The sequence below is a fragment of the Dermacentor andersoni genome, chromosome 3 (genome assembly GCF_023375885.2).
Source record: "Dermacentor andersoni chromosome 3, qqDerAnde1_hic_scaffold, whole genome shotgun sequence".
In the NCBI taxonomy this organism is placed as follows: domain Eukaryota; kingdom Metazoa; phylum Arthropoda; class Arachnida; order Ixodida; family Ixodidae; genus Dermacentor; species Dermacentor andersoni.
Genome location: NC_092816.1, coordinates 60,570,320 through 60,596,215, shown reverse-complemented (window position 1 = coordinate 60,596,215; position 25,896 = coordinate 60,570,320). Strand labels below are relative to the sequence as shown.

At 48.7% G+C, this 25,896-nt stretch overlaps 1 long non-coding RNA gene across 1 annotated transcript; it reads left to right on the top strand.

Annotated features, from left to right (window-relative positions):
* The first annotated feature begins 1,865 nt into the window (after nucleotides 1-1,865).
* Nucleotides 1,866-25,202, top strand: LOC140216720 (uncharacterized). The gene is made up of 3 exons (XR_011893382.1): nucleotides 1,866-3,596; nucleotides 4,269-4,408; nucleotides 24,460-25,202. It is a non-coding gene; the product is annotated as an uncharacterized lncRNA (long non-coding RNA).
* Nucleotides 25,203-25,896: the final 694 nt, after the last annotated feature.

Here is a 25,896-nt window from a genome sequence, read left to right as displayed (position 1 = left end):
CGGACACAATAAAATGAACCACGGCTTCGGGTAAAAAACGCGGACCAGTGCCAACTCACACAGGTTGCTCGGGCCAAATATTTGAGTGAAATATGCCTTTTGTACCATTTCGCTGCAGCCAGCAACAAACCGAAGCCTCATTCATTAGTAGTGTGGCAGATATTGAAGATATCATTGTTCGCCACTGGAGGCCAAAGTCAAGTGAATTCGTGTAAGGCTTGTGGTGTCTTCTTTCTGAGGCGGGTATGCGAAGTTTTATTGTACGTACGTACGTACGTACGTACGAAGGGAATAGTTTTCAGTTTGTATAATTAAACAACGCAGGATCGAAACATGGCGAGGCAGAATAATGTGTTTGAATTTTCCATTTCAAGGGAGCCTAAGCTGCGCTGTAGTTCCTCGAGTATGCTATAGGCATTGTAATTGGCGCTGTAAAGAGCTACTTCATGGTTTCAATTGGAAGTTTAAGTAAACGGCTCGGTTTTGCGAACAATGCGTGCCTCGCCACAATGACAGTCGGTTGCTTCCGTTGCGGGTGGGGTGTGCCAGGTCGTCAATAAAAGCTAGCGAAGGCCACTATTATACATTTCATCGCTTACGGTTGATTGGTTCGCGATCATGACCACGAATTTTTCTTTCATGTGATTGCTGTTACGATATTCGTAAACTCTCTCTCTCTCTCTCTCTCTCTCTATATATATATATATATATATATATATATATATATATATACAATACATGATGCGCCGTTAACAGCCAATGCGTTTCTAGGTGCCTGTTTCAGAGAACGGTGAAAGTAGGACCAAACCTTTTTGACAAAAAAATGCGCGCCTAACTCTTCCTTTTAGGCCTTAATACAGTAGCCACATTTGACTAAAACTCTCCAGAGTAATAAGAATCATGATGAACGCTTCCTTCTAACACGATTTTATAATATTGACACCAAATATCCAGGTTTCCTTTCATGTAAAATGCGATGTCTCTCACAGCTAAGTACTGAGAGAATATTAAGTGTTTAGAGGAGCATAATACATAACTCCGAGTGTTGAGCTTGCAGACATTCTTTTTAATCAACATTTATGGACAGACACGGCGCATATATGCATCGTAGGGACAATCGACCCCCTTCAGCGCTACATAGCTTGCGATATCCAAGTCGCAAATTGTCTTGATTGACGCGGTTTTCAAGAAGAAACTGTGGTTCAGGATGGCAGCTGAAATAATCCGAAATATCCCTCTGTAAGCACGGCTCGAGCCGCAAAAACCCCCAAGCATGCACGAAGGGAACGAGTGCGCGCGGCAGCCGAGCGAGCCGGAGCGAGCGGCGTCCTGGCCGTGACGTCACTCGCGGGAGGACGCCACTCCAAATTCTCACCGCTAATAGCGGTGTCATCTCGCGTTGCTCCCTACGATTAAATAGCGCTAAGCCGTTGCTAGAGGCTTGGAGAGGCTGCTAGCTAAAAGGGATGCGCATGCAAGAACAGACGTCTCGACACCAGGCGCCGTTTTCACCAGTCGGCACTGGTCCGCGTTTTTTACCCGAAGCCATACTTCGTTTCATTGTCCGCGACTGCAAATCACCGACAAAATTGTCAGTCGCTTAGCTCGGCTATGCCAGGATATACGTAGCGAAAGCTAAGGCATATCATGGTTAGCCGTGGTTAATCTTGATTGCAAGTCTAGGTTAGTCTGGTGTCTAGCTATGTTGCGGCGTTTAGCCAGTCATTCGGCGCGCTGTTCGTCTGTTTCATGGGCGACTAGTTTCCTCTTCATCTCGTTCCGACGTCGATTCCAGGCCTCCCCCTGCCTATCAGAATTGTCGCCGTCCATACTGCCGCCTCAAATATGGTTGCGGCGCACGCGAACTCTCCTTTGCAATACTCCTACATGTTATCAGGCATGCGACGCAGCTGGCGAAGCGAGCGGAGGCGAGGGCAACGACGAGGAACGCGTGTGACGTCATACCAAACGGCGGCTACGGTAAGGCGCGGCGCTGCGCAGTGGCAGAGCATCTGTGGCTCGGTGCTACTAGTGGCGCATGCGCAGTAGTGACTAGGGAGTGAGAGAGAGAGTAATATCCGCGGCGTGGCGCGCGTTGTGACCTTATGTGCCTCCTCGGAGCACCGCCACGGCGAAATCGCAAGTTCGCGGCCAGGAAACCCTTCGCTTTAAAAAAAAATATGGGTTCTGGTTCCTTCACAGAGCGGCGGTTTGATGGCCGGCGGCCATCCGCTACTGCGCAACAGCTCAAAGTGCTGAACTATTGGCGATTCACGCGCCCCTTCGTTCCGACCGTCAGCAGCAGAGCAGCTGAACGCGGCACTACAAATTTATCAAGCATGACAAGCTCCAGCGCGAGAGCGAGGGTGCGGAGGAGAAGTTTGGCGCAACTCGGGGTACTCTCGTCGTGAACGCGCGAAGCGGGATAGCAACGCCGGCCTCGCAGCAGCTCCGGCTGCCTTTGCAGTGGTCCATATTAATCTGTCCGCTACTGTACATCGGGGAAATGCTGGATGTTAGGATAACTCCCGTGCCAAGGCTTAAAATAATCACGTATGTGTTAAGAAAACGGTTAAGTATGGTTCATGCTTTCTTGAACAACTCAGAGTATGCTTGCTATCAGCCTAGGTAATTAACCATTATTAATAGAGGAACCTTGGCGCGCTCGTTTAAACACATATTCTTATATTGAGAAGTTGTAGAGGCTCTTGACGAATACCCGTGTAGTTTGTTTTCCTGTGGATAGCTGCAAGACTGTCTTGTCTCGATGTTAAAAAGCGCGCAAGATATATAAAAGGTTTATAAAAAGCATAAATAAGTGACTAAGCAATTGCGCGGAGCGACACTCGTGCTCCCAGACGAGCTATAAAGCAGCGATAGGTGTAGCAACTAGGCCATGACGTGTTCTGTGATTCCAGTTCTCCCCAAATGCTCTCTCTTAGAAATTCTTTTTATATTTCTCTGATCAACCTTTGCAGGTGAACCACAGACAATATTTTTTGACGACGTTTGCAGCCGTGGTTGCTCAACCTGTACGGCCTTGCTGGTCAGAAAAAATCAGGTGTTCCTGCTCGAGATAACAAAAGAGGGCAACTACAATAGTGAAGTCAGTCTGAAGTTGACCACACTAAGCTCCATTTCCACCCCTTTGACATACACAATACAAATGTCCAACGGGAGCTCCAGTAACGTGTGGAAGTCAACAGTACTGATGGCTGGCCAAAACAATGTAGAGGATCTCAAAATCACCGAAGATTTCTTAAGAAGGATGTGCGATAATGGCGTTTTGAGGGTGGATGTGCAGATATCAGAGGACTGACCTAGACGGCACACATTCACCCAGATGCCCCTTAACGCAAAATGTGTAAGAAAAAAGCATGCTAAATCATCGCCAATCTGTCCTTCATTGGAAATTTATTCTGATCACGCCTTAGTGTTGTTCTAGTAATATTTACTTCAAACGGAGACATCGACGAGTGTCTCGAAGAGCCGGGCCGTTGTGAACATCGCTGCCAAAACTTGGACGGCTCCTTCCGATGCACCTGGTCCAGCTGGCCTGCAGCTAGCCGAAGACAGCAGGACGTGCAAGCTCGCCCGTAAGTCTTCGGGAACTTCTTTGTGGGGATGCGTGACTCTCACGCCTCCCCTGAGATCTACTTTTCCCGCATAGCTCGTCTCCTGCAGGGCGGCTTCGCCCGCCGCGTGGCCTGGCGCCACGCGGCTGTCGGAGTGGTTGAAGCGCAGTGCGAGAGATGGCGCTAGTGTTGCGCTGCGGCGGGGTTACTTAGGCGCGGGAAAGAAAGGCTCTTGGTCTTGAGCGGCGGACTGGCGAACGCGCCGGACGTACCGTGCGCGCGCCAATCCATGCTTCTGCGAGACCGTCTCGCGTGACCGCCTTGGAACGCGCCACCGTTCACGTGACCGTACACGCGAACGACCAGGCGTTGGGATCCAGCATGGGGCGAACATATTCGCTCGCTATGCGGTCGCGGTGAGTCGCGGACTTCTAGATTTGTCGCGCGCCCATCGGCATGTTTTGGGTATAGCAACTCGGCTAGCAGGCATTGATCTTTGAAAGGTGCAATAAATGCCCGTGTCAATAAATGCCCTTGTCGTTCCTTTGTCCCAAGAGTACGGAGGAGAACCCCATTTCTCCCACAACGTATAACTTCTCGCATTTAAGTGATAGAGCATTATTACTTAAAATGACTATTCGATTACGTTTTTAGAGATTAATTTATTGCTTCGTCCCGCGTTCTCGTTTCCAGAATGTGCGGAGGGACTATTCGGCGAGAAATGTGAGCACTCATGTCGTGTCTGCAAACACGGCACGTGCGATTCTGTGGCCAAGATGTGTCGCTGTCAGCCGGGATACGTCGGAGAATTTTGCGACGCAAAGTGTCCCCAGGTAAAGTGTCGTTAAGCTCGTTTTTGGCGCCAGTTGTCGCCGACGCTAAAAACGCACTACTGATAGTTGGAGATTGTTATGTGGATTACCATGCACGTTTGCTCCGATGTACATTCGCTACCTCATCAAGAACCGCAGCAACGCCCGCGAGTCCTTATGCGGCCTTCATTTCTTTCTTTTTTTTTATCATCCATGCCCCTTCTCCCTGTGTGGGGTAGCAAACCGGGCGTGTCTCTTGTTCACCTCCTTGCCATTCCATTCCTTCATTTCTCTCTCATTGCTGCCTGTGCCCCTCCTTTTTTTTTTTCAAACCAGGAAAAGTAATTGATAATCTCGAAGGCAAATCCGGGCGTCTCTGAATGTCGGTAGCGAAAATACCTACGCAAATTGGATAACCGTATAACTGCACCTCCGTATACTTGCATACCTAAACATAATTACTTGAAAAGATAAGCGTACTTCGTTACGCTTCGTTTATTGTAAAAAAACTGCGAAACGCATCGCGTAATAAACATGGATCAGCCTTTTTGCTGTAAATAAGATATGCGGACCAAAATAAGAACTGGCTTTAGCGTAGTTATATTGAGAGGCCTGATATTATATATATATATATATATATATTGAGAGCGGCATGAAAATTTTTGCGCATAAAGGCTGATCCGGTTCGTCCCTCCGCAGTTTGAATTCTCTAAGCTTTGACTGATGGAAGCGGAGAGAGAGAGAGAGAGAAACAACTTTATTGAGCCGAGCTCGACATCTTCTTAGACGCCGTCGATGGAAGTGGTTCTCTCTTCACGGGACCCATATGTTTCCCTAGCCGCCTGGCCACTGGTGATCAGGACGAGCTGGTCTTCCAGGGCGGTGCTGGTTAGCAACGTCTCCCATCGCTCGGTAAGGGAGGATGAGGGATGGGGTAAGGTAGCGGGGCAGTTAAGAGGGGGGGGGGGGATCGCCTTGATGAAATCGCATACTCCAATGACGTGTTGGAGCGTGCCTAACTGAGTTTTGCACAAGTTACAATCCTTCTCGTACCTTTCCGGGTACATCTTGTTTTAAAGGTAAGGGTGCGGGAAGGATCCTGCCTGTATTTGCCTGTAGATCGCTTGCTGTTCTCTGCTAAGCGATTTGTGAGGATCGGGGTAACGGCGCCTCTCCGTCTTATAATGGTTCGTAATGTCTCTGTAACTAAATATGGACTGTGGCTCACCTTCCTCAACCCGGTGTTCCATCTCTCGGGCGAACTGCTGGGCAAGTTCGTTGCCCTCCAGCCCAGAGTGAGCCGGTGTCCATATTAACTCAACTTTCCTTTCAGGTACGTCGCGTTTACTTTGGAGAATATCTAGTGCTGCAAGAGACACCCACCCCTTCTTGTAGTTGTTATACGCCTTTTGCGAGTCGGTGACAATTCTTCCCACCTTAGGCTGCGCGAGTGCTAGCGCTATCGCGGCCTCTTCTGCCACCTCTGGAAAAGACGTCTTGATGGAGGCGCAGGTTACGAGCACATCCCGCGTCGTAACTGCCAGCGTTGCTTTTGATGAAAACTTGGGTAACGAAGCGTCTGTGAAGAGAGTGACCCCCTCTTCCTCTTCTACTATTTGACCCAAAGTCTCCGTCAAGGCCGCTATACGAGCCGCTCTGCGGCCGTCGTTACGACCCGACCTCATGTTTCTAGGCAGCGGCTTACTGTGGATTTTATGCGCCCACAACCTGGGTAATGGCCCCGTTTCCTTCCGCTCTGCCTCTTGCCAGCCCAACTTGGCAAGAACTGACGTCCCGCCGACGTCTGACTGAGCCGAACTCTTTGATTAGACAGATGAGCTTCTATTAACTCTTCGACGACGTTGTGCTTGGCCATGCAAAGAAGCTTGTCGGTCGAAGAATGCTTCGGAATGCCCAGTGCCATCTTGGTTGCCTTTCGTACAATGACGTTCAACTGGTCCCTGTCTTTTTTCAGTAACTTGAGGTACGGCGCCCCGTAAACGATGCGCGACGTCAAGAAGGCCTGGACAAGCGTTAGTACATCGTCCTCCTTCAATCCCCTTTGTCTGTTTGTGACTCTTCTGATCATGTTCGAAATTTGTTCCGTTGAAACTTTGATTTTGTCGATCGACGCCCCCGCCTTGCCATTGTTCTGAAAGATGACACCCAGGATACGTGCTTGCGTGGTTGGTGTTATGGTCGTCCCGTCGATGGTGATGCGTACGTTCTCTTGGTCTCCTTCTTGGCTTGATGACGAGTAACTCGGACTTCTGTGGCGAGCAACTGAGGCCGCACGATTTAGCGAACTCGTGCACGGTCTTTGCCACTCTCTGAAGGGTCTCCTCCACCCAACTCTCCGACCCTGCCCTCGACGTCCACACAGTGATATCTTCTGCATAGAGAGCGTGATCTATGCCCTCTATGTCTTGAAGCAAAGCCGGGAGAGGGAGGAGTGCCAGGTTGAAGAGAAGCGGCGAAAGAACCGATCCTTGCGGGGTGCCTCTGTCTCCCAGGACTATCGGTAGCATACGGCGCTGGTGTACAAAAGTCCCAATCGAGACACCGACAGGCATTTCCCACTGAACTTCGTTTAGGGATGCGAGCGATTCATTCAAAAGAAAAGCAGCGAGGCCGGCCTGAATTACAGTGTACTATCCCGCTACTAAGCGTTGGGGTCGAGGGAGAGAAAGGAAAAGTGAACAAGATGATGATAATGCAGAGGGAAAGAAATGTATAACCGGAAAGGCTTATTACAATGGCATGTACAGTTCTATATTCTTCAAAAAAGCCACAATAGCCTTCATGGCCTGGTACGCGGATTCGCTCCATTTATGTGATCGCATGACTTCTCTTCTTTGGTCTTGAGTCGCAAACCAGGCCGTCCGGTATTGCAGGGTATGTTCGGTGATGACCGCACTCCTCTGCAACGCCTCCGCCGTGTGTAATCACAAGACAGGCCGATGCAGCTGCACACCGAACGCAAGCGGCAAGCATTTTTAATTTTAATTATGGGGTTTGACGTGCCAAAACCACTTTCTGATTATGAGGCACGCCGTAGTGGAGGACTCCGGAAATTTCGACCACCTGGGGTTCTTTAACGTGCACCTAAATCTAAGTACACGGGTGTTTTCGCATTTCGCCCCCATCGAAATGCGGCCGCCGTGGCCGGGATTCGATCCCGCGACCTCGTGCTCAGCAGCCTAACACCATAGCCACTGAGCAACCACGGCGGGTAGCGGCAAGCATCGTTGTAACGACGTGTGCCCTTTCGGTGAGCCCATGACCTGCTTTCTCTTAACTCCTCGTTTTCTCTCTTTCACTCGTGTTAGTCTTTTTTCCACGTTGGTGAAATGTTCGTGCCTATACTACACCGAACGATCTTGAGTCTCGCTTACCAGTGTCGGCGTAAGAGGTCAGAGAAATCTCAAACGGTAATGTCGCGCAAAATGACTTGCAAGCAAGTGCGTCACGAGTAAAACTTGATAACATGTTCTTAAAACGGGTGAAAATAGAGGACCGGCAGCTGTCTTACTTCAGCAACCATAAATGTACGCGATCGCAAACCAGTTGGACCGAATTGCCAGAACGCTGGGTGAATTTTAATTTTAGCGCGCGTAATAACAAACAAACAAAAATTATGTTTGGTGATATACACATCCTATAAAATTAAAACCTTCACTTACAACTTGACCCTACACTAAATTACAATTGAACCCCGTACAGGGTTTCATGCTCAAACACTTATGTATGTATGTATGTATGTATGTATGTATGTATGCACGTCATTAACGTACAAGTGCGTGTATGTATGTATATATATATATATATATATATATATATATATATATGTGTGTGTGTGTGTGTGTGTGTGTGTGTGTGTGTGTGTGTGTGTGTGTGTGTGTGTGTTTGTCTCGGCGCCAGCCATAAATTCTTGGAGCCCCTATGAGAGATCGCACCAGGCTACAGGCCGTACTGTAATATCCAAGCTAAAATAAGAGACAGATGGAAAAATTAAATGCGAGTTTGGCGCCTCTTTCTGTCTCCTCTTATTTCTTACGACAATTTGACCCTTACGCCACAAGCCTTTCTTAAGCTTTGCGCCAGCTGGTCCAACACAGTACTCTGATGGTCAGAGTATTCGAGCCTCCGGGCAGCGGTGTAGCATGCCATGCACAACTTCTGATTCTAGCTCATTTCGCGCAGCTTGCGTGAGCTGCCGGTGAATCCAAAAACAGGGATGCACTTTGAAAACAGGTGTTTGAATTGGGATAAACTGAGGAGAACTGAAGCAGTAGGGAGAAAATCACGTGTAATTGTCAAAAATAGTAGCCGAATTTTTTCATGAAAACAAGACAGAGTTCTTATCACAACACTCTGCAGCAACGCCGACGAGAAATTAAACGCGGGCACTTGTTGATGGGGATGAACGCTTTATTAGGCACACTTTACTACACAGCATCATGTGACTTTCTTCGGAACAACGCGAATTCGAATGAGTACGAAGGGACGACGTTAGGACAGACCGAAAAATTAGCAAATTAAAAATATTCCTTTTTTTTTTTCGTTTCAGTTGTCCATAGCTATTGCAAAAGCAAAGGTCCCGCGAGAGTTACAGCGCAGACATCTTTCTTCATTGCTCAAAAGCGACCATTGGCTCAAATGTTGCTGTTCATGCGAGAGAATTAAAAGTGTTTCCCAACCAAAATATTTTTGACCAATGATCAGTAAACCGGAGTATATTGTTCCCAATCCGAAGCTTCGCCTTTACCATCACCGAACCCAGCAGACAAGCTTAATTCTGCAAGGGGACTGGGCTCGTAGGGGCTATACCGAGGGGTGACCACACATTCCATCTTGTTGGCCGGGTTTGGCGGAACTACCACAACAGGAAATTGCTGGCTTCGGCTGCATCACGCGTCTCCATCGTTTGCAGTTTACCAGAACAGCGCCGATATGCCGCAGACAACTTTAGTGACATAGGGGACAACCGCACTGAAATGACCTCGGTCCAAGTATAGATTATCAAAGATCCTGGAGGTTGCAGGCTTGGAAAGGTCTACTGTGAGGCAAGGTCTACAGGAAGTAAAACATTACGCGCTAATTAAATATGCTGCGTACATTTACTTCATCATCATCATCATCAGCCTAGTTACGCCCACTGCAGGGCAAAGGCCTCTCCCATACTTCTCCAACTACCCCGGTCATGTACTAATTGTGGCCATGTTGTCCCTGCAAACGTCTTAATGTCATCTGCCCACCTAACTTTCTGCCGCCCCCTGCTACGCTTCCCTTCTCTTGGAATCCAGTCCGTAGCTCTTAGTGACCATCGGTTATCTTCCCTCCTCATTACATGTCCGGCCCATGCCCATTTCTTTTTCTTGATTTCAACTAAGATGTCGTTTACCCGCGTTTGTTGCCTCACCCAATCTGCTCTTTTCTTATCCCTTAACGTTACACCCATCATTCTTCTTTCCATAGCTCGTTGCGTCGTTCTCAATTTCAGCAGAACCCTTTTCGTAAGCCTCCAGGTTTCTGCCCCATATGTGAGTACTGGTAACACACAGCTGTTGTACACTTTCCTTTTGAGGGATAGTGGCAACCTACTGTTCATGATTTGAGAATGCCTGCCAAACGCACCCCAACCCATTCTTATTCTTCTGGTTATTTCAGTCTCATGATCCGGATCCGTGGTCACTACCTGCCCTAAGTAGATGTATTCCCTTACCACTTCCAGTGTTTCGCTACCTATCGTAAACTGCTGTTCTCTTCCGAGACTGTTAAACAGTACTTTAGTTTTCTGCAGATTAATTTTCAGACCCACCCTTCTGCTTTGCCTCTCCAGGTCAGTGAGCATGCATTGCAATTGGTCTCCTGAGTTACTAAGCAAGGCAATATCATCAGCGAATCGCAAGTTGCTAAGGTATTCTCCATCAACTTTTATCCCCAATTCTTCCCACTCCAGGCCTCTGAATACCTCCTGTAAACATGCTGTGAATAGCATTGGAGATATCGTATCTCCCTGTCTGACGCCTTTCTTTATAGGGATTTTGTTGCTTTCTTTGTGGAGGACTATGGTGGCTGTGGAGCCGCTATAGATATCTTCCAGTATTTTTACATATGGCTCATCTACACCCTGATTCCGTAATGCCTCCATGACTGCTGAGGTTTCGACTGAATCAAACGCTTTCTCGTAATCAATGAAAGCTATATATAAGGGTTGGTTATATTCTGCATATTTCTCTATCACTTGATTGATAGTGTGAATATGGTCTATTGTTGAGTAGCCTTTACGGAATCCTGCCTGGTCCTTTGGTTGACAGAAGTCTAAGGTGTTCCTGATTCTATTTGCGATTACCTTAGTAAATACTTTGTAGGCAACGGACAGTAAGCTGATCGGTCTATAATTTTTCAAGTCTTTGGCGTCCCCTTTCTTATGGATTAGGATTATGTTAGCGTTCTTCCAAGATTCCGGTACGCTCGAGGTTATGAGGCATTGCGTATACAGGGTGGCCAGTTTCTCTAGAACAATCTGACCACCATCCTTCAACAAATCTGCTGTTACCTGATCCTCCCCAGCTGCCTTCCCCCTTTGCATAGCTCCTAAGGCTTTCTTTACTTCTTCTGGCGTTACCTGTGGGATTTCGAATTCCTCTAGGCTATTCTCTCTTCCACTATCGTCGTGGGTGCTACTGGTACTGTATAAATCTCTATAGAACTCCTCAGCCACTTGAACTATCTCGTCCATATTAGTAACGATATTGCCGGCTTTGTCTCTTAACGCACACATCTGATTCTTGCCTATTCCTAGTTTCTTCTTCACTGTTTTTAGGCTTCCTCCGTTCCTGAGAGCCTGTTCAATTCTATCCATATTATAGTTCCTGATGTCCGCTGTCTTACGCTTGTTGATTAACTTAGAAAGTTCTGCCAGTTCTATTCTAGCTGTAGGATTAGAGGCTTTCATACATTGGCGTTTCTTGATCAGATCTTTCGTCTCCTGCGATAGCTTACTGGTTTCCTGTCTAACGGCGTTACCACCGACTTCTATTGCGCACTCCTTGATGATGCCCATGAGATTGTCGTTCATTGCTTCAACACTAAGGTCCTCTTCCTGAGTTAAAGCCGAATACCTGTTCTGTAGTTTGATCCGGAATTCCTCTAGTTTCCCTCTTACCGCTAACTCATTGATTGGCTTCTTGTGTACCAGTTTCTTTCGTTCCCTCCTCAAGTCTAGGCTAATTCGAGTTCTTACCATCCTGTGGTCACTGCAGCGTACCTTGCCGAGCACGTCTACATCTTGAATGATGCCAGGGTTCGCGCAGAGTATGAAGTCGATTTCATTTCTAGTCTCACCATTCGGGCTCCTCCACGTCCACTTTCGGCTAACCCGCTTGCGGAAAAAGGTATTCATTATACGCATATTTTCTGTTCTGCAAACTCTACTAATAATTCTCCTCTGCTATTCCTAGAGCCTATGCCATATTCCCCCACTGACTTGTCTCCAGCCTGCTTCTTGCCTACCCTGGCATTGAAGTCGCCCATCAGTATAGTGTATTTTGTTTTGACTTTACCCATCGCCGATTCTACGTCTTCATAAAAGCTTTCGACTTCCTGGTCATCATGACTAGATGTAGGAGCGTAGACCTGCACAACCTTCATTTTGTACCTCTTATTAAGTTTCACAACAAGACATGCCACCATCTCGTTAATGCTATAGAATTCCTGTATGTTACCAGCTATTTCCTTATTAATCAGGAATCCGACTCCTAGTTCTCGTCTCTCCGCTAAGCCCCGGTAACACAGTACATGCCCGCTTTTTAGCACTGTATATGCTTCTTTTGTCCTCCTAACCTCACTGAGCCCTATTATATCCCATTTACTACCCTCTAATTCCTCCAATAACACTGCTAGACTCGCCTCACTAGATAGCGTTCTAACGTTAAACGTTGCCAGGTTCAGATTCCAATGGCGGCCTGTCCGGAGCCAGGTATTCTTAGCACCCTCTGCAGCGTCACAGATCTGACCGCCGCCGTGGTCAGTTGCTTCGCGGCTGCTGGGAACTGAGGGCCGGCGTTCGATTGTTGTATTCATATAGGAGGTTGTGGCCAAGTACTGCACCAGGGTGGCCAATCCTGCTCTGGTGAGAGAGTGCGTTACCGGTTCTGGTCACCGGGATCAGGCCGCACTCCAGGCCTGTTTGTGCAATTTTCTCAACACACGGTTTTTTTTTTTTGTATTTTCCGGTGGAGAATAGCGCGGCACCGGGATTTGAATCACGGTCCTCTTGCACTGGAGACGGATACTCTACCGTCCCCGTAGGAGTTAAATTAAAAATTAATTTATGGGGTTTTACGTGACAAAACCACTTTCTGATTATGCTACGTGACAAAACCACTTTCTGATTATGCACGCCGTAGTGGAGGACTCCGAAAATTTCGACCACCTGGGGTTCTTTAACGTGCACCTAATTCTAAGTACACGGGTGTTTTCGCATTTCGCCCCCATCGAAATGCGGCCGCCGTGGTCGGGGTCCGATCCCGCGACCTCGTGCTCAGCAGTCTAACACCATAACCACTGAGCAACCACGGCGGGTCCCGCAGGAGTTGTACGCCTCATTTAACCTACAGTGGTGCCCTACTTGGTCAGTCAAGGTGGACCAATCTGAGCTCCGTTATACCGCATGGATGGCACTCGGCTAGAGAACCTGGTATTTATGATTTGCACATGTGAGTGTGAGGCCATACATATTTGAGGATATATATCTTTTTTTTTTAGGAGGGTTCCCGTACAGTGATAAAATAAAGGAAAAGACATTAAAAGAAAGAAAAAAAAAGAAAGAAAAAGGGGCGGAAAAAAAAAAAGGAACATAACAGGTGATTTGAACTCGTGACCCTTCGATGTTGCCCGGAACGATAGCTCAGCCGGTTGGTTCGTCAGGCCCCAGGCTACTTTCAAGCGCCACAGCTCCTCCTCCGAGCCTCACACTTACGTGGAAAGAGACTCATGTTGTCCGCGATAGTCGGTTTTATATATATATATATTGTAACCAACAGTTACAACAGCCGTTTCTCCGAAAACTGATTTATGCTGGGCGAACCTGTGCCCGTCAACAAAAATCGACTGAGCACTCAACAACAACAAAAGCGTCCCTCGAGCTTCGCTCCTTCGAACGTCGTCCTCCTCTTTGTCGCCTCCTGTCGCGTGCCAATCGTCCGATTCTCGCGCACGAGCCACCGGCCTGTCAGCACCGGCCGAGCGTTGCCTTGCGGTGCTTTGCTTGACGCTCGCGGTGTGGCGGCTACGCAGTTGGGATATGTCGGTCGTCTTTTTTCTTCTTGCAATGCTGGCGGCATTAGCCCCCTCCGAAGAAGCATCGTCCCGATGCGAAGGAAAGGCCTAGAGAGGCCAACTGCTTTAGAAGGACAGTGGTCAGAGGATGGCCGGTGCTAGGCTTGATCGTATGTGCAACTTCTGTTAATCAATGTCTTTCATAGTATGGCTTCATTCGTACTACGTGTACGACCTCTGGGCGAGTCCTGCGTCGTGTGGAGCAGACTTGGCCTTCAGGAGTTACCTCGTAGTTTAAGGGACTTAACCGGCGAAGTACTTTGTAGGGGCCAAAGTAACGGCGCAGTAACTTCTCCGAAAGACCGGGCGTACGTATAGGCGTCCATACCCACACCTTGTCTCCGGGGTTGTACTGTACCTCTCTTCGCCCTAGGTTGTACCGGTTTGCGTCCACGTATTGCTGTCGTATGATACGGTGCCTTGCCAACTGCCGGGCTTCTTCTGCCCTTTCTATGTACTCGCTAACGTCAGGGTCGTCTTCGGTGCTGTTGTCTACAGGTAACATCGCGTCTAGTGTCGTTGTTACTGTCCGACCGTAAACAAGTTCAAATGGCGTGAAATGTGTCGTTTCTTGTACTGCAGTATTATACGCAAAGGTGGCATATGGTAGAATACTGTCCCATGTCCGATGCTCGACGTCCACATACATTGAGATCATGTCAGCGAGCGTTCTATTGAGCCGTTCAGTCAGGCCGTTTGTTTGTGGACGGTACGCTGTGGTTTTTCTGTGAGCAGTATGTGCTAGTTTCATAACAGACTGCATCAAACGGGCCACAAAAGCTGTTCCTTTGTCAGTTATGAGTACCTTAGGTGCGCCATGTCGTAATACTATGTGTGTGACAAAAAACTGAGCCACTTCAATGGCGGTTCCTTTTGTAAGAGAAGAGGTCTCAGCATACCGGGTTAGATAATCGGTTGCTACCACAATCCACCGCTTTCCTGAGGTTGAAACGGGAAATGGTCCAAGTAAATCCACTCCTATTTGTTCAAATGGCGCTGTTGGTGGCTGTATCGGTTGCAGAAAACCTGCTGGTTTGAGTGGCGGTGTTTTGCGTCTTTGACAATCTCGGCACGATTTGACATAGTGCTGCACTGAATTCATTAACTTCGGCCAGTAATATTTCTGGCGGATTCTCGCCAGAGTCCTACTAACGCCTAAGTGGCCAGCTGCAGGGTCATCATGGCAAGCTTCTAAGATTTCAGCTCGCAGAGATGATGGTACGAGAAGTAGAAACGTCTCACCACTGTGCTCGAAGTTTCGTTTGTAGAGGACGTTGTTCCGGAGGACATACGAACACAATCCGCGAACGAAAACTCGAGGCACTTTCACTTGTCGACCCTCCAGGTACTCGATGAGCAGGAGTAATTCCGGATCAGTACGCTGATGATGAGCCATTTCCGTCGTGTTCACAGCCCCAAGGAATGGGAAATCTTGCTCGTATTCAGGTGACGTAGCTTCGATTGGTGCGCGTGATAAGCAGTCAGCATCATTGTGCTTGAGACCGGACTTGTAAACGACCGTGATGTCATACTCCTGTAGACGCAAACTCCATCTAGTGAGTCTTCCAGAAGGGTCCTTGAGGTTCGCCAGCCAGCACAATGAGTGATGGTCGCTTATGGCTCGAAACGGTCTGCCATATAAGTATGGCCGGAACTTACTGATGGCCCATATAACCGCCAGGCATTCCTTTTCTGTAGCTGAGTAATTTGTCTCGGCTTTCGATAAGGTACGGCTTGCGTATGCAATGACTTTTTCTTCTCCATTCTGCCACTGAATAAGTATGGCACCGAGACCGACGTTACTCGCGTCGGTGTGGATGTCCGTTTCGGCATTTTCATCAAAATGGGCGAGTATAGGAGGACTCTGCAAACGCCGTCGTAGTTCAGAGAAGGCGTCCTCTTGTTCTTTCTCCCACACAAAAGGGACATCTTCTTTTGTCAGTCGCGTGAGTGGTTCGGCAATCTTAGAAAAATTTTCTACGAAACGCCTGTAGTAGGCACACAGTCCCAGGAAACGTCTAATAGCTTTTTTGTCTCTTGGCTTCGGAAACATTTCTACTGCAGTGATCTTCTCAGGATCGGGGCGGACGCCTTCAGCACTGACAATGTGTCCGAGAAAGCGGAGCTCGCGAAAGCCGAAGTGGCATTTTTCGGGTTTTATGGTCAATCCCGCCGTGCGAATAGCATCCAGAACTGCTCTCAGTCGCTGCACGTGCTGCTCGAATGTAGTGGAGAAGACCACCACATCATCAAGGTAGACGAGGCACGACTGCCATTTCAGTCCGGAGAGAACAGTGTCCATCATCCGCTGGAATGTGGCTGGCGCAGAACACAGACCAAATGGAAGCACCTTAAACTCGTATAAACCATCCGGTGTCACAAATGCCGTTTTTTCGCGATCTCGCTCGTCCACTTCTATCTGCCAGTATCCGCTTTTGAGATCCAGAGAAGAGAAGAAGTAAGCATTGCGTAGTTTGTCCAAGGTGTCGTCGATGCGGGGGAGTGGATAAACATCCCGCTTCGTGACGAGGTTGAGTTTCCTGTAGTCAACACAAAATCGTAGGGTGTTATCCTTCTTTTTGACTAGGACTACCGGAGATGCCCACGGACTATTGGATGGCTGTATTACATCGTCCTTGAGCATTTCCTGTACTTGACTTCTTATCGCTTCTCTTTCCTTTGGAGCTACTCGGTACGGGTGTTGGCGAACTGGTCTTGCAGGTTCTTCGACCACAATGCGGTGTTTTGCGACGGGAGTACGACGGACTTTCGATGAAGTCGAAAAGCATTCTGCAAACTCTGTGACCAAGTTCACAATCTCATCTCTTTGTAGTGATGACAGCTCTCGGTCAATGTCGATAGAGGTAAGGACACTGTCTAAGGTGGCAGAAGCTGGTGATGCTGCATCGAGGGTTGACACATCCGCAAATTGTGTATAGTCATGAAGAGACGCTATGGCTGTCCCCTTCGCCACTTGTTGTGCCTCATTGCCAAAGTTAGTCAAAAGGACGTCCGCATACCCGTTACGCAGGTGAACTAGGCCTCTTGCCACGCATATTTGCTTTTCTAGTAGCAGCCCGATATTTCCGTCTGCAAGTCCCTCGTAGTCACGAAACATGTCGCTCCTTACAACGACAGTCATACTGCACCGTGCCGACACCGTCACGTCTTCATCCACAATACGCAGAGAGGAGATATGTGGCTGTTCTGTATCAGAAATGGTAACAGCATTTTCTGTGGAAAACAACACGCGTGATTCTTGCAAGTCGATAATTGCGCCATTCGTTCGCAAAAAGTCCATGCCCAGTATCAGATCACGGGAACACTCAGGGATAACAATAAAGCTGCAGACGTATGTGAAGCCTCTAATTCCGATTCTTGCTGTGCACATTCCTACGGGGTCGACTAAGTGTCCCCCCGCTGTACGTATTGGAGATCCGGTCCAATGGGTCAATACCTTTTTCAATTTTCTGGCGAGTACACTGCTAATAACTGAATAGTCCGCACCAGTGTCTACCAACGCAGTCACTTCGAAGTCGTCGATGATGACGCGCAACTCGGAAGTAACGGTGTCATCACTGCACTTGTCCGTCGTTTCGTCATTGCCGTCGTCTTGTCGGATTGGCGATGGAGGGCCTTCGGTGTTCCGGGCGTCAGCGGCCTTGCCTCCACAGGTCGCTGGCTCTAGTTTTCCCGTCGCGGACTTTGGGAGCGACGCCTCGGTGAAATGGAAGCGGGACGCGGACTTGGCGACCTATAACGCATAGGCGCTGCTGATCGAGGTTCATGTTGCTGGGGGTTCCGAACAGTTTGGCGCGTAGATAAATATGCCTCAATCTCATAAGGACGCTCACCGTTTCGAGGGCAAGGCGCATTCACAGAGAAGCCACGCAGTCCTACTCGGCGATACTGGCATTCCCGGTATAGGTGACCAGCCTCTCCACAGTGGTAGCAGAGGGGACGCCGGTCTGCAGTGCGCCATACATCGCTTTTACGTGGGCTTCCTTCTGGCATGGGCTGCACATTGCGAGGAAGTACCTGGGGTATTGTGGCCGTTCGTCCAAAGTCGGCGCGTCCTAGGTCCTGACGTAAAGCTTGGGCGTACGATATCCGCGGCTGACGCTCTGGCTGTGCGTGGGGCCGTACCTGAGGCTCTGGCTCAGAAATTACTTGCCGGACTTCTTCGCGTATGACATCAGCAAGTGAGGACACCGTAGGAGGGCTGTGGGCCAGCTGCAGTTTCTGCAGCTCTTCCCTTACGACGGACCTCACCATTTCGCGTAGGATATCCACGTTGTTGGGGAGGGCTCCTGACCCAACGTCAAATGATGCGACGCATACATCTCTGTTGTACTGCCGCGCACGCTGCTGCAGCGTCTTCTCCATCGTCGTCGCCTCTGATCGAAATTCGGCTACAGAGCGGGGCGGATTACGAACCAGGCCGGCAAAGAGTTCCTGTTTCACACCGCGCATTAGGTGCCGCAATTTCTTGTCCTCAGCCATGTTTGGGTCGGCTCGGCGGAAGAGGTGGGTCATGTCTTCAATGTACATGGTCACACTTTCATTATTCCGCTGGTTCCTCGCCTGAAGAGCGGCTTCTGCCCTCTCTCTGCGGTCCGTGCTCGGGTACGTAGCTAGCAGCTCTCGTCGGAAGTCGTTCCACGATGATAACGACGCTTCGTGGTTTTGAAACCACGTGCGTGCAGATTCCTCCAGCGCGAAGTACACATACCGGAGTTTCTTTGTCTCGTCCCAACCGTTACACCTGGCGACACGCTCGAAGTTTTCGAGCCAGTCCTCGGCATCCTCGAATGTGTCTCCGTGGAAGGATTCTGGCGTCCGGGGTGAGTCAACGACGACGTGAGAAGGGGTTAGTTGAGTAGCCATCGCACTGGTACCTCGGCTGGCTGCCGCCGCTGCCCTTGGTGAATCGGCGAGAGGACCAAACTCGGGGGCCTCACCTCGTATGCGGCGACTCGTGCGTTGGTGGACAGGCGTTAATTCTGTTGGCTCCAAACTTCGGGGATCCGGGCTACCTTCCCTGGCGTGTGTGGGGCTTGGAATCATACCCAGCACCTCCACCAGATATGTAACCAACAGTTACAACAGCCGTTTCTCCGAAAACTGATTTATGCTGGGCGAACCTGTGCCCGTCAACAAAAATCGACTGAGCACTCAACAACAACAAAAGCGTCCCTCGAGCTTCGCTCCTTCGAACGTCGTCCTCCTCTTTGTCGCCTCCTGTCGCGTGCCAATCGTCCGATTCTCGCGCACGAGCCACCGGCCTGTCAGCACCGGCCGAGCGTTGCCTTGCGGTGCTTTGCTTGACGCTCGCGGTGTGGCGGCTACGCAGTTGGGATATGTCGGTCGTCTTTTTTCTTCTTGCAATGCTGGCGGCAATATATATATATATATATATATATATATTCATCTCATCTATGGGATCGCATTCGCGCGCTGTTTCTTTGTCTCTGCGTGTAGTACAGTTAAGAGAGCCAGTTTAAGGGCGGAGAAGAAGAAAGAAGAGAAAAGCAAAAACTGCAGCGCCGTGGTTTTAAAGCGCACCCGTGGTAGAGAAACGGAATGCGATATAAGCGTGCGTAGCCATGATACGCACACGACAAACTGCCTTAAAATATTTAGACTTGAGGGAAAGCTTCGGTAACAAACGATAGCACAGCAATCAGCACTCGAATATAATTATAACCCTAATACTAATTGTAAATATTCATCTCATCTATGGGATCTAATGCGCGCGCTGTTGCTTTGTCTCTGCGTGTAGTAGTTGAGAGAGCCAGTTTAAGGGCGGAGTAGTTGGAAGGCATACTTTCTAGGAAAAATGGCCGCTCAAGGAGAAGAGCGAACTCGAGCGGCTTTAGAGGCTAGGAAAACTGCCTTAAAATATTTAGACTTGAGGGAAAGCTTCGTTAACAAACTATAACACGGCAATCAGCACTCGAATACGACGAGAAAAATTACTGAGACGTGGAAAATTCCCTTGAAAAAAAATCTGGTTTGCTAGACAAATGCTTGTATGTATTGAATCTCTTAAAAGATGAGGGGTGAAATATGCGCTCACCGAGAGGGCATCTTCAGCACGAGACATCCACAAGGCACCTTACAGAGATGTGGAGAGCTTCGCGGCCGGAACGAAGCCTCCCTTCTCCGCCGGCCAAGAGGGGGAAACGCGCTTTCCGATCGCTCAAGGTTGCGCGGACAAAGCATAACTCTAGCGTCTAGGAAAAGCTTAACCAGGTGCGATGGCGGCACGCATAGCGTGGGAAGCTAGCCGCCAGAATAACTATATTTACTTATTTGTGCGCAACTCCGGCCACGCCGGAGTTGCACACACCCACCGTGGTTGCTCAGTGCCTATGGTGTTGGGCTGCTGAGCACGAGGTCGCGGGATCGAATCCCGGCCACGGCGGCCGCATTTCGATGGGGGCGAAATGCGAGAACACCCGTGTACTTAGATTTAGGTGCACGTTAAAGAACCCCAGGTGGTCAAAATTTCCGAAGTCCCACACTACGGCGTGCCTCATAATCAGAAAGTGGTTTTCGCACGTAAAACCCCATAATAATAATAATAAAAAAAGAGTAGCGCACGAGCTGAAGCTTGCTCTTGAGGTGGCAGCCGTCAGCTGCAGCGCGAGCTGGGCCCAGACAATAGTCGCACCCCCGACAACCCAATCCGGCAGCGCATCAGACGTTGGGGCTATTAGTCCGCAGAACGGGCTAGAGGGGCGCTGCGAGCGGCGCTCGCGTGACGTCAGGGCACGGACTCGCGCTCCATGGACTCGCGCCTGTCGTCTGCTGCAGTTCGGGTGGTGGGCGGGCGCCTTCTGCAGTGTTTCCGTTTGTTCGCTCCCGTTCTCTATGCTTATATACTTATGGCGGGCCTCTCCAATATATCTTTTACGAAGTCTTCTTTCGCGAAAATTTAATCAAGGAGCTTATTTCCTAGACGACAACATATTTCTCAAATGCAACGCTATAGTGCCACTCACGCGCCGTGATTGCCCTGTGGCTATGGTGTTGGGCTGCTGAGCATCAGATCGAGGGATCGAATACCGGCCACGGTGGCCGTATTGCGATGGAGGTGAAATGCGAAAACCCCCGTGTACTTAGATATAGGTGCACGCTAAAGGACCCCAGGTGGTCGAAATTTCCGGAGTCCTCCACTACGGCATGCCTCATAATCAGAAAGTGGTTTTGGCACATAAAATGCCATAATTTTTTACAGTGCCACTCGAGAGAGCTCAGATCAGCCCATTACGGGTTTCTCATGCGCGGATCTACACTTCACAGCGGTAGCTCACGTGAATAATAAATGCATAGACGCAAAAGCGCATCACATAAGAATCCAGTTATGATTCCATATTCACCATGGTGCAACATGCTTGTCACAATCAAACGCTCGCTATATATGACTTGTACAACATTTATCTTTATTTTAAACCACTAAAACATGTTTGCTGACGACGAGTAGTTCATGGTACAATATCTAATTGTTCTATTTCTTCGCAGAAACGCTCGGCAGTATACTACGATGACTTAAAACTGCAGTTTAGATTCTGCCAGCACCACTTGCGTTTTTAACTGCTTCTCAAAAGGCCGTACTGCACTGGTTAAACTTAAGTGCGGGTAATTTAAAGCAAAGCTGATTGAGGCTTACAGCTCTTTGCAGCGCACGCAAAGGAATGTGCCAATATTTATTGCCTTTCCATGCTACACGTTCAGCTCACTTGAGCAATTTACTGGTGCTTGTTGCTTGAGAAACAGACATGATGAACCTCTTTGGCGAACTCACACAGGTTGCTCGGGCCAAATATTTGAGTGAAATATGCCTTTTGTACCATTTCGCTGCAGCCAGCAACAAACCGAAGCCTCATTCATTAGTAGTGTGGCAGATATTGAAGATATCATTGTTCGCCACTGGAGGCCAAAGTCAAGTGAATTCGGGTAAGGCTTGTGGTGTCTTCTTTCTGAGGCGGGTATGCGAAGTTTTATTGTACGTACGTACGTACGTACGTACGAAGGGAATAGTTTTCAGTTTGTATAATTAAACAACGCAGGATCGAAACATGGCGAGGCAGAATAATGTGTTTGAATTTTCCATTTCAAGGGAGCCTAAGCTGCGCTGTAGTTCCTCGAGTATGCTATAGGCATTGTAATTGGCGCTGTAAAGAGCTACTTCATGGTTTCAATAGGAAGTTGAAGTAAACGGCTCGGTTTCACGAACAATGCGTGCCTCGCCACAATGACAGTCGGTTGCTTCCGTTGCGGGTGGGGTGTGCCAGGTCGTCAATAAAAGCTAGCGAAGGCCACTATTATACATTTCATCGCTTACGGTTGATTGGTTCTCGATCATAACCACGAATTTTTCTTTCATGTGATTGCTGTTACGATATTCGTTAACTCTCTCTCTCTCTCTATATATATATATATATATATATATATATATATATATATATATATACAATACATGATGCGCCGTTAACAGCCAATGCGTTTCTAGGTGCCTGTTTCAGAGAACGGTGAAAGTAGGACCAAACCTTTTTGACAAAAAAATGCGCGCCTAACTCTTCCTTTTAGGCCTTAATACAGTAGCCACATTTGACTAAAACTCTCCAGAGTAATAAGAATCATGATGAACGCTTCCTTCTAACACGATTTTATAATATTGACACCAAATATCCAGGTTTCCTTTCATGTAAAATGCGATGTCTCTCACAGCTAAGTACTGAGAGAATATTAAGTGTTTAGAGGAGCATAATACATAACTCCGAGTGTTGAGCTTGCAGACATTCTTTTTAATCAACATTTATGGACAGACACGGCGCATATATGCATCGTAGGGACAATCGACCCCCTTCAGCGCTACATAGCTTGCGATATCCAAGTCGCAAATTGTCTTGATTGACGCGGTTTTCAAGAAGAAACTGCGGTTCAGGATGGCAGCTGAAATAATCCGAAATATCCCTCTGTAAGCACGGCTCGAGCCGCAAAAAACCCCAAGAATGCACGAAGGGAACGAGTGCGCGCGGCAGCCGAGCGAGCCGGAGCGAGCGGCGTCCTGGCCGTGACGTCACTCGCGGGAGGACGCCACTCCAAATTCTCACCGCTAATAGCGGTGTCATCTCGCGTTGCTCCCTACGATTAAATAGCGCTAAGCCGTTGCTAGAGGCTTGGAGAGGCTGCTAGCTAAAAGGGATGCGCATGCAAGAACAGACGTCTCGACACCAGGCGCCGTTTTCACCAGTCGGCACTGGTCCGCGTTTTTTACCCGAAGCCATGCTTCGTTTCATTGTCCGCGACTGCAAATCACCGACAAAATTGTCAGTCGCTTAGCTCGGCTATGCCAGGATATACGTAGCGAAAGCTAAGGCATATCATGGTTAGCCGTGGTTAATCTTGATTGCAAGTCTAGGTTAGTCTGGTGTCTAGCTATGTTGCGGCGTTTAGCCAGTCATTCGGCGCGCTGTTCGTCTGTTTCCTGGGCGACTAGTTTCCTCTTCATCTCGTTCCGACGTCGATTCCAGGCATCCTCCTGCCTATCAGAATTGTCGCCGTCCATACTGCCGCCTCAAATATGGTTGCGGCGCACGCGAACTCTCCTTTGCAATACTCCTACATGTTATCAGGCATGCGACGCAGCTGGCGAAGCGAGCGGAGGCGAGGGCAACGACGAGGAACGCGTGTGACGTCATACCAAACGGCGGCTACGGTAAGGCGCGGCGCTGCGCAGCGGCAGAGCATCTGTGGCTCGGTGCTACTAGTGGCGCATGCGCAGTAGTGACCAGGGAGTGAGAGAGAAAGTAATATCCGCGGCGAGGCGCGCGTTGTGACCTTATGTGTCTCCTCGGAGCACCGCCACGGCGAAATCGCAAGTTCGCGGCCAGGAAACCTTTCTCTTAAAAAAAAAAAAATAGGTTCTGGTTCCTTAACAGCGCGGCGGTTTGATGGCCTGCGACCATCCGCTACTGCGCAGCAGCTCAAAGTGCTGAACTATTGGCGATTCACGCGCCCCTTCGTCCCGACCGTCAGCAGCAGAGCAGCTGGACGCGGCACTACAAATTTATCAAGCATGACAAGCTCCAGCGCGAGAGCGAGGGTGCGGAGGAGAAGTTTGGCGCAACTCGGGGTACTCTCGTCGTGAACGCGCGAAGCGGGATAGCAACGCCGGCCTCGCAGCAGCTCCGGCTGCCTTTGCAGTGGTCCATATTAATCTGTCCGCTACCGTACATCGGGGAAATGCTGGATGTTTAGGGTAACTCCCGTGCCAAGGCTTAAAATAATCACGTATGCGTTAAGAAAACGGTTAAGTATGGTTCATGCTTTCTTGAACAACTCAGAGTATGCTTGCTATCAGCCTAGGTAATTAACCATTATTAATAGAGGAACCTTGGCGCGCTCCTTTAAACACATATTCTTATATTGAGAAGTTGTAGAGGCTCTTGACGAATACCCGTGTAGTTTGTTTTCCTGTGGATAGCTGCAAGACTGTCTTTTCTCGATGTTAAAAAGCGCGCAAGATATATAAAAGGTTTATAAAAAGCATAATTAAGTGACTAAGCAATTGCGCGGAGCGACACTCGTGCTCCCAAACAAGCTATAAAGCAGCGATAGGTGTAGCAACTAGGCCATGACGTGTTCCGTGATTCGAGTTCTCCCCAAATGCTCTCTCTTAGAAATTCTTTTTATATTTCTCTGATCAACCTTTGCAGGTGAACCACAGGCGATATTTTTTGATGACGTTTGCAGCCGTGGTTGCTCAACCTGTACGGCCTTGCTCGTCAGAAAAAATCAGGTGTTCCTGCTCGAGATCACAAAAGAGGGCAACTACAATAGTGAAGTGAGTCTGAAGTTGACCACACTCAGCTCCCTTTCCACCCCTTTGACATACACCATACAAATGTCCAATGGGAGCTCCAGTAACGTGTGGAAATCAACAGTGCTGATGGCTGGCCAAAATAATGTAGAGGATCTCAAGATCACCGAAGATCTCTTAAGAAGGATGTGCGATAATGGAATTTTGAGGGTGGATGTGCAGATATCAGAAGACTGACCTAGACGGCGCACATTCACCCAGATGCCCCTTAAGAGCAAAATGTGTAAGAAAAAAGCATCCTAAATCATCGCCAAGCTGTCCGTCATTGGAAATTTATTCTGTGCCATCAAGTGTTCACGTCAAGTGTTCAAGTGGGCACGTCGGCTGGCCTCCTGTCAACATGCAGTTCCTTCTTGGCTGGACAGCGACGGTCGGCGCATTACAAGATGGAGCACAACCGTTTATCATCGCTACCACCCCTGCCCAAGATTACGCAAATGACTGGCAGCACTACGACACCTGGGCGTCATCGCGCCGTGGGCTATCGACGTCACATATTTATTTCTCATTTATTAAGTATTTATTTGCAAATTATTTTATTAAGTAAAATAGATTGTGAACGATCTTCACAAGCCTCTATTGAATATGTGCCACGTGCAATTTCATAAAGACGCAAGACACCTTGTGAAATGTAGAAAAATTAACGTTTATTTTATTCTTTGTAAATGCTCGTCGCGGGCTTTTGTGAATTCATCCAGCGTTGTGGCACCAGGTAAGCAGCAGTAGTTTCCGCAGGAAGCTCCACCAGACGACGTGAGCTGAAAAAATTACAAGCGTTATTTTGGTATTAACATCTAAGAATAATGCCTGTAGAGGCGAAGCGTGCGAAAGTGGTGAGTGGGCGGCATTACAAACAAAAGCAGTTCGTATTTACACACACGGCGTAGGAAATAACCGACTCGTCCCAAGCAATACCGTACATACCACAAACACATTCTAATTCCAAGCATTCCCCTCTTCCCAATACTTATTTCCTGCACTTTAATAGCACGAATGCGTGGGCAACGGCGCGTTTAGCGAACTTGGCTACAGCCTACGCGGTAGTACGCTACGAATACACAGAGGTGGCCACACCACAGGCTCTCAACCAGAGCATGCTGGACGCTCGCAGAATTCCTTCTACTCGCACTCAAGAGAACATGCGTGGGTGCCGTTCAGAAGACATTTATTCGAGTTACTAGTTCCTGGCGTTTGATCTCCTTGGCTTATCACTTGTACGTTCTGCAGGCGCAAGCAACGCACTCCCGTGTTATCACTCTTGACGATTGCTCGT